Below are 8,670 nucleotides of genomic sequence, written 5' to 3'. Positions count from 1 at the left end.
CGTCCTCCCAATGTGAAAGGTGCTATACAAATGTAATTTATTGTTGTTATCAGAAATTTATAAATATAATAATAATCGTTATATTTGGTATTGCGCTTTTTATGTCAGGAGGACATCTCAAAAAGCTTGACAGGATATACTGTAAAGTGGAGTGACTGTGTGTTTTGTGGGAGAATGTGGCACCCATGAAATGAATAACTTATTTTATTTGGTGGATTGTAGGCCAGATCACAGGGAGAAACTCCCTTCTCTTTTCGAATAATACCACGGCATCTCTAACATCCACCTGAACAGGCAAACGGGACCTCAGTTTAACATCTTATTTGAAGAACGTGGAAAGCTAAGGCAATGATACATACACTAAAAAGGCCAATTGGATAGGTATTTGAATAGGCCTTAATAGAACTGGTTACTTGGAAAGGAGAACTGGGATTAGATCTGAGAACTCCAGTGGAGGAGATATAACATGTATAGACAGGAGCCAATACACTCCTTAACCATGTATTTGATCTTATTAAAACACAGGAAAAATGGAGAAAATTGCAAACTCCATAATAAGCTCCATTCCTTTTTTAAGGAACGAAGTTAAAATGTGTTTTGAAATACATTTGAATAACATATGAATAATCATCATGCGAAGGGATTATTACCTTGGGAAAGCGACCCGCCAATCGACTAACAACCGGGTTCCTACTTATTGCTGGGAAAACAGAGCATTGTTGTCCAGAACACTGGGAGAAACGTCCTTCTACTTTTTTTAAATAGTGCCATGAAATCTTTAATTGCTATGTGAGCAGGTAGACCCGAACCTTGGTTTAACGTATGTCAACTGAGTCAGACAGTTGTGGGATCAAGCCCCACCACATGAAAGGTGCTATATGAAATTCAAGGATTATCATTATTGCTTCATCTGAAGGGTGGCACATCCGCAATGCAGTGCTCCTCCAGCACTGCACTGGAGCATCAGCCTAGACTCTGAGTTCAAAGACTCGGGGTTCGAACCCACAATCTTCCAACTCAAGTGACAGGGCCACCATCCAAGCCAGACTGACACCAACAACAACCACCACGACAACAAATGTGCATTAGCATATCTCAGCATTATTTTTATAATTTAGGCATGAATTGGTGACAGACAAAGGCATGAACTTGTGGTTGGCAGATAAATGAAGCGGAGAAAGATTTACTCCATATTTACTTTTCTGCAGCGTCACCCGGCTCCACCTTTGCCTCTCCCCTCAGGCTACCGAGACCTTCATCCATGCATTCATCACATCTAGGCCCTGCTTGTCAGCCTTCCCTATTCTTCCCTCCATAAACTGCAGATTATTCAGAACTCCATTCAGTGGGTGAAACCAATTGCCAATTGCGTACGGCATTGTCCGTATAGATGTGGATTGAGTGACCACATTTTTTTTGAGGGATTATTATCCACGGAAAGTATCCTGTGAAGCGCTTTGAGATGTGATAGGTGTGACATCAAATTTAAAGATTTATTATTATTATGAAAGCCGTTGACTTATCGCTCCAAAACTCTGGAAAATTCTTTCTCTATCCCTCCGGCTTGCCCCTTTTTCACCCATTTTCAGATTGAGCCTGAAGAGCTTCCTCTTCTTGCACTATTTAAATACAAGCTGTTGTTTAAGTATTGTAAAATATTAATTAATATAGCACATGCGTAGCTAAGGAGCAAAGGCAGGGATGAAGTATTCAGGCTCCTCACGGTTGGCTGTTTTGCTGAGGTATTCACTTGGAGCAGGTAATGGCTTCTGACAGTTGAGTGTTTTTCACTGAGACATTTGCCCTGAGGTGCACAACAACAACAACAAAAATTACATTTGTAAAGCGGTTTTCACATCAGGAGCACGTCCCAAGGCATTGAACAGTCAGGGATCAGAACCCGAGCCTGGGGATCAGGTTTGGGATGAGGGAGGACAGAGGGGGTAGGCGGGCGGCTGAAGCACTGTCAAAAAGGAGGGAATCAAGTCATGCCTTGAAGAAGGCAAGAGAGGGAGCGAGGCAAAGGGATTGTGGGATGAATTTCCAAAGAGCGGGGGCAGAGAGGCTGAAAGCCCGGCCGCGATGGTAGGACGGGTTGGGCGGGAGACCTGGAGCAAGCCGGAGCCTGCTGAGTGGAGGGAGTGGACAAGTTGATAGGCGGTCAGCAGGTCAGAGATGTAGGAGGCGGCAAGGCCATGGAGGTCCTTGAAAGTGAGGACGAGGATTTTGAATTCTATCCTCTGAGGGATGGGATGCCAGTGGAACTGGGTGAGGGGCGGGGTGATGGGGTCACAGAGCCTGATGCAGGAGAAGACATGAGCTGCAGAGTTCTGGATGATCTGGAGGAACGAGTTGGGGAGGCCGACATAAACAAAACACAAAATACTGCAGATGTTGGAATCTGAAACAAAAACTGAGAGAGCTGGGAAAACCCAGCAGATCAGGCAGCATCTACGGAGAAAGGAAAGTGTGTCAACCTTTTCGGGTCCATGACCCTTCATCAGAACTGGAGCATGTTGGGAGGGAGAGGTTTTTAAGGACAAGGTTGAGAGGGGGAGGCAGGACAAGGATGACAAAGAATACAAAAAAGAGGACAAAGAAGAGAATGTAGAAAGTGTGTTAGTTGATGGGAGTTTGCATAGTTGAGCTTTGAGGTGACAAATGCATGTTTGAGGGTTTCGAATGCATTGCCCGAAAGGGTGGTGGAAGACGATTCGATAACAACTTTTAAGAGATTAGATAATTACTTGGGGAGGACAAGTTTGCAGGGCTATGGGGAGAAAGAGGGGGAGTGAGATTGATTTGGATAGCTCTTTTCAAAGAGTCAGCACGGACACTATGGGCCGAATGGCCTCCTTCTGTGCTGTATAATTCTATGATTCTTTGATTCTATGGAGACACCCAACTGGCTTGGTGAGGTGAAGTGTGCAACTGTGGAGTTGATGCTGCCTGTGCCTGAGGTGCTGAGGCGTTGGCACAAGGCAATCAGTAGGTCCAAGGTCTTGCTGACATTCAGCTGTAGACACTGGGCTCTCATCCAGGACTTGAAGTCAGACAGAAAGTGTGTCAGGATATCAGTTGTCCTGGAATCGAGGGTGGAGGCAGAGAGATAGAGTTGAGCGTACATGTGGGTGTACATGTTGAGTGTAAATGCATACATGTGGAAATTGATCCCATGTTTGCAGGTGATGTCACCAAAGGGGAGCAAGTAGAGGTTGAAGAGGAAGAGAGCGAGGACAGACCTCTGAGGAACACCACACAAAACTGTGGGGGCTGGAAAAGAAACTGTTGGTGGAGACAAATAGGAGATAGTGTGAGAGATAGGACCTGAACCATTCAAGGACAGAACCTTGAAGGTTGAGGTGAAAGGAGAGGCGGTGGAGGAGGATGCAGTGATCCACAGTATCAAAGGCAGCAGAGAAGTTGAGGAGGATGAGTAGGCAGAGGGAGCCCTGGTCACAGATGGACAAAATGTCATTTGTCACCTTGACCAGAGCAGTTTCCATGCTGTGAGCAGCACAAAAACATGGTTGGAGGAGTTCATGAAGGGAGTGTTAGGAGAGGATGGAGCGAAGCTGTGAAGCAACGACTCTTTAAAGGTCCTTCAAAATAAAAAGGAGGTTAGAGATGTTAGAAAGCAGGGATGGGTTTATTTAGAAAGCGGGGATGGATCCAGCGAAGATTTTTTCAGGATGGGAGCGATTGTAGCTGTTTTTAGGGGGATGGGAATGGTGCCAACTGAAAAGGAGAGATTGATGGTGTCGGAGAATACGGGGGCAAGGAGGTGGAGTTGGGAGAAAAGGAGAGGGGTAGGAATGGGGTCAAGGGAGCAGGCGGTGTATTTCATGCTGGATATGGTGGTGATGAGAAAAGAGGGGGAAGACAGGTTTGAAGATGTGGAGGGAGGGATTGGTGGGGTTCGGAGTGTGTGGGGGAGATGGGGAGAGAGTGGCGGTTGGGAGGGCGGAGGCAGTTGAACGGATCCCCTTGTTTTTGAGAGAGAGGGGATCCGTTTTGGGAGAGAGGGTATCCACAAAGGGAGTGTTCCAGGAATAGAGGTTTAGGTAAATAGTTCCACGGAATAAATAATATTCCCTGTTTTTGAAATCGTGCCTCATCAAAGTCGTTTAAATATCTCAAAGTGCTTCACAGAATATAGAATAAAGTGAATTGACTGTGTGTTTTGTGGACGAAAAGCAGCAGCCAATTGCGCACAGCTGTGTCCAACAAGCAGTCGTGGATTTTATTTTGAGGAAGTATTACTCCCAGAAAATGATCCACCAGTCGACTAACAACCAGGTTCCTACTTACTGCTAGGTAAACAGAAACGTGTGGAATAAGGAAATTTGCCTAAGGTTTCGCCCTGCCCAGGAATTGAAGCCAGGTCCTGTCGCTTCCAGTATATTCTGTGAAGCACTTTGAGACGTCTTGTTGACATGATAAGGCGCTATATCAAATGCAAGAATTAATATTATTACTATTGTAAGATTGCACCGTGGTGTTAAAATCATTTTAGGCTCGGTAGTCTTATAGCATGGGATTGCCTTTGTTTTGCTAAAGTTCCTTTATTTTTGCGTTGCCATGGCGTATTTGGAAATAACCGCTCAAGCCAAAGCCTTAATGGGTAGGGTGGTCCTAGCTGGTCTTGCAACAGGAAAGTTTCCCAGACAGCAATATCAATGGGGATGGGAATGGTTTTAGCAGGATAGACCAGCAGTTATCCCCAGCGCACAGACTGGGGTTCCCAAGCCTTGTCTCTTGCCAACCTGCACCCAATACCTTATTTAAGGAAGGATGTACTTGCCTTGGAGGAGGTGCAGCGTAGATTTACTAGGTTAGTACCAGGGATGAAGGGAATGAGTTACGAGGATACGCTGACCAATTTGGGCCTATATTCTCTAGATTATAGAAGAATTAGAGGAGATCTTTTAGAAACCTATAAGATCATCAAAGGGCATGATAGAGTAGATAGTGGGAGATTGTTTCCCCTGGTTGGAGAAACTAAAACCAGGGATCACATTTCCTCAGGTCACCCAACCAGTGGAAACAGCTTTGTCCTATTTGCGATGTCTGAATCCCTCACCGCTGTGTACATCTCGATCAGATCCCCTCTCAATCGTCTCTGCTCCAATGGAAATCTCTCCTCATAACTGTAGACCTTGTCCCTGGTATCGTTCTTGAAGATCTCCTCTGCACCCGCTCCAAGGTCTTAATATCTTTCCAGTGGTTAGAGCACTTGCCTCACAAGCAATAAACCTGGGTTCAATTCCCGGTAGGGCCAAATCTTGGGAAAGTTTCCTTACTCCACACACCTGATAATAATCCCTCAAAAAAAATAATAAATTGGTCACTCAATCCTCGACTGTTTGTGGGACACTGCTGGGCACAATTGGCTGCTGCGTTTAGCCCACAAATATACAGTGGAGTCCTGTAGCTCAGTGGTTAGAGCACTTGCTTTGCAAGTGAGAGACCTGGCTTCGATTCCAAACCTTGGGCAAGTTTCCTTACTCCACACAGAGCCTAATAATAATCCCTCCAAAACCAAAAACAATAATAAATTGGTCATTTTCAATCTACGACTGTTTGTGGGACATTGCTGTGCGCAATTGGCTGCCGAGTTCGCCCACAAATATACAGTCAATTCACTTTACAGTGTGTTCTGTGAAGCGCTTTGGGACGTCCTCTCGACGTGAAAAGCGCTATATCAAATGCAAGGATTATTATTATTATTATTATTATTAGCTGGAGTTAGATTAGAAGATCAGCCATGATTGAATGGTGGGGCAGGCTCAAAGGGCTGAACGGCCTACTCCTGCTCCTACATGTTATGTTATGTTATGTTATGTTATGTTATGTTATGTTATGTTATGTTATGTTATGTTATGTTATGTTATGTTAAGTTATGTTAATACTTTCTAGAAGTAGGTAAGCAGGATGCGTCCTCCAGGGAAAGAGTGTGCATTCCAATAGTCAATCTCTGGAATTTTCATATGTAAGAGGGATGGTGGAAAGGCATGGAATTCCCAGTTTGGTTTGGATTCTCTTAAGCGTGGTGATGGGTTTCCACATGTGTCGGACACCTGGCGGGCCATCACTCTGTCTAGGCATGTCAGAGATTTGCACCCAAGCTGGGGGTTAGGATCAGGGGGGTGGAGGGTAGGGAGGATAGGGATAGGTTAGGGGTGGCCGAAGGCACTGTTGAAGTTGAGGGTCTTAAGATGGGCCTTGAAGTTGGCAAAGGAGGGAGCAAGCTGAAGGGAATGTGGGATGGAGTATCTAAAGGTTGGGGTTGAGAGGCTGAAGGCTTGACCGCCGACGTTGGGGCAGGCAGGGTAGGGGACATGGAGCAGGTTGTACTCTTTCTGAAGTCTGACTAGAGCATTATAAGGCTTTAAAGTATGACAACTGTGGATCTGTTTTGGCATTGTAGCCCAGCAGAAGGCCGCAAGGCAAACTCCCTCTGTAAAGAAATAATTTAGTAATAAAGAATATTATAAAATAATAAAGTAATAATGGCTCATTAGTGGAGGTGGGTGGGTAATAGATCCCCCACATAGCCGTTGCCTCCCCAACAACCCACTTCCCCTTCTCCCCTCCCCCATTTCCCCCAACCCATCCCCTGACCCCCATCACCTACTCAACTGTATAGTGCTGGCTGGCACTCAATATATCCGGCACAAGAAGAGACTTAGCAATCGTTTGGATGAAGAATGTGAGTGTACACATTGAGCTGGTGCTTGTATAACAGCAATTCCTGTCAAACTGGTTTCAATGCGGTCTGGCCAGGGAGGAACTAATGGAACATCGCGTGACTCTCAGTTTTCTTTTTCGCCCTTGCCTCATTTTATTGTTCTGAGTACAATTCTCTATAGAGGGTTTCCGTAGATTTTAACAACCAAAGAGTTGATTTGTGGGTTTTGTCTTCTCAGATAGGTGAAATTAATCTACATGGTTGTTCACCAGGAGAAACACCCTTCTCTTTTCAAATTGTGCCAAGGAATCTTTAACAACCACCAGAATGAGCAGATAATACTTCAGTTTGATATTTGATCTAAAGGATGGTATCTCCAACAACATAGCTGCACGATAATAAATAGTAATAATCCTTGCATTTGACATAGTGCCTTATCATGTCATTGAGCCATCTCAAAGTGCTTCACAGGATATGTTGTAAAGTGGTTTGACTGTGGATTTTGTGGGCGAAACATGGCAGCCAGTTTGCGCACTACAATATCCCCCAACAGCCATAAAGTGAGTGACCAATTTTATTTGGGGGGGGAAATTGTTGACCAGGACACTGGAGGGAGAAACGTCCATTGCTTTTTGAATAGCGCCATGGAAAATTTAACGTCCACCTGAACAGGTAGAGGGGATCTCGGTTTAATGTCTCATCCAAACGATGGCGCGACTGACAATTCAACAGACCCCCAGCACTGAATCGGTGCATCACATTAAATTATGTGAGTTCAATTCCCGCCTTGAAACAATAAAATGAAGCAAGGACGAGTAAGAAAAGTGAGAGTCACACGATGTTCCATTAGTATTTTTTTAATCATGACGTCACACCGACATCACTTTGTGAATTGCGCCGCCCCGTCACTTACCTCAGCTCTCTTGACTCCACTCCCAACTTGAGTGACTCCTCACCTGGCTGGGCGTTTTACCCCCAGCTAGGCCTCGGCTCCGCCCCGCGCTCTCCTGACTCCGCTCCCGGTGTATCAACTATCCTAATGTTCTCGAGGTACAAGTCCAGTGTCACGTGCTAGGTTTACTCATCAGCGGCTTAACCCCAAGTCCTCATGTGAGGGGCCTTGGCAAACAGACTTGACCATGATGAAGCTGCCTCTACCTCTTGGGTGCAAGCGAAAGTTCAATGGTAGGCCGGAGCCCTCCCTCCCTGCAGCTAACTCCCTCCTTCCACTCAGCTCCTGTTAACCCTGCAAACCAAAGCCCCAAATGGGTAGGGTGGTCCTAGCTGGACAAGCAGTGGGAAAGCTTGACAATGATAAACCGTGTTAGCTGGTTAGACTCCAACAGTTGTCCCCAATGCACCATCAGGGGTCCCCAAGCCTTGAATCTTGCCAACCTGCGTCTAATTCTATCTGGAATTAGGTAAACAGGATGCGTCCCTCCAGGGAGAGAGAGCGCATTCCATTCCAACAATCTATCTCTGGCATTTCCATCTGTAAGTGGAATGCCTGGAATTCTCAATTTTTTTTGACTACTGTTAAGCACGGTGATGGGTTTCCACATGTCATTCAGTGGTTAGGGAACTCACCTCGCAAGCGAGAGAGGTGGTTCGATTTCCGGCAAATTCCCAAACCTAAACCAAACATGGCTGAAGAAGTCACAGTGTTTGTTTTTGTATTTGTACAGTAAAATCAACTGCGCCTACAGTCACTGTCACTTCCTCCCTGACTCGGGGTTGCAATGTTGGAAGTGCCGTCCTTCGGATGAGACGTTAAACCAAGGTCCCATTTGCCTGTTCAATCCACGACTGTTTGTGAGACACTGCTGTATGCAATTGGCTGCCGCGTTTCGCCCCCAAAAAATATAGTCAATTCAATTTACAGTAAATTCTGTGAAACACTTTGAGACGTCTTGAAGACATGATAAGGTGCTATATCAAAAGCAAGGATTATTATAATTATGTTAAAGATTCCATGGCAC

Source organism: Callorhinchus milii, unplaced genomic scaffold (assembly GCF_018977255.1).
Source record: "Callorhinchus milii isolate IMCB2004 unplaced genomic scaffold, IMCB_Cmil_1.0 Scaffold2, whole genome shotgun sequence".
Taxonomy (NCBI): domain Eukaryota; kingdom Metazoa; phylum Chordata; class Chondrichthyes; order Chimaeriformes; family Callorhinchidae; genus Callorhinchus; species Callorhinchus milii.
This window is presented reverse-complemented; position numbering follows the sequence as displayed.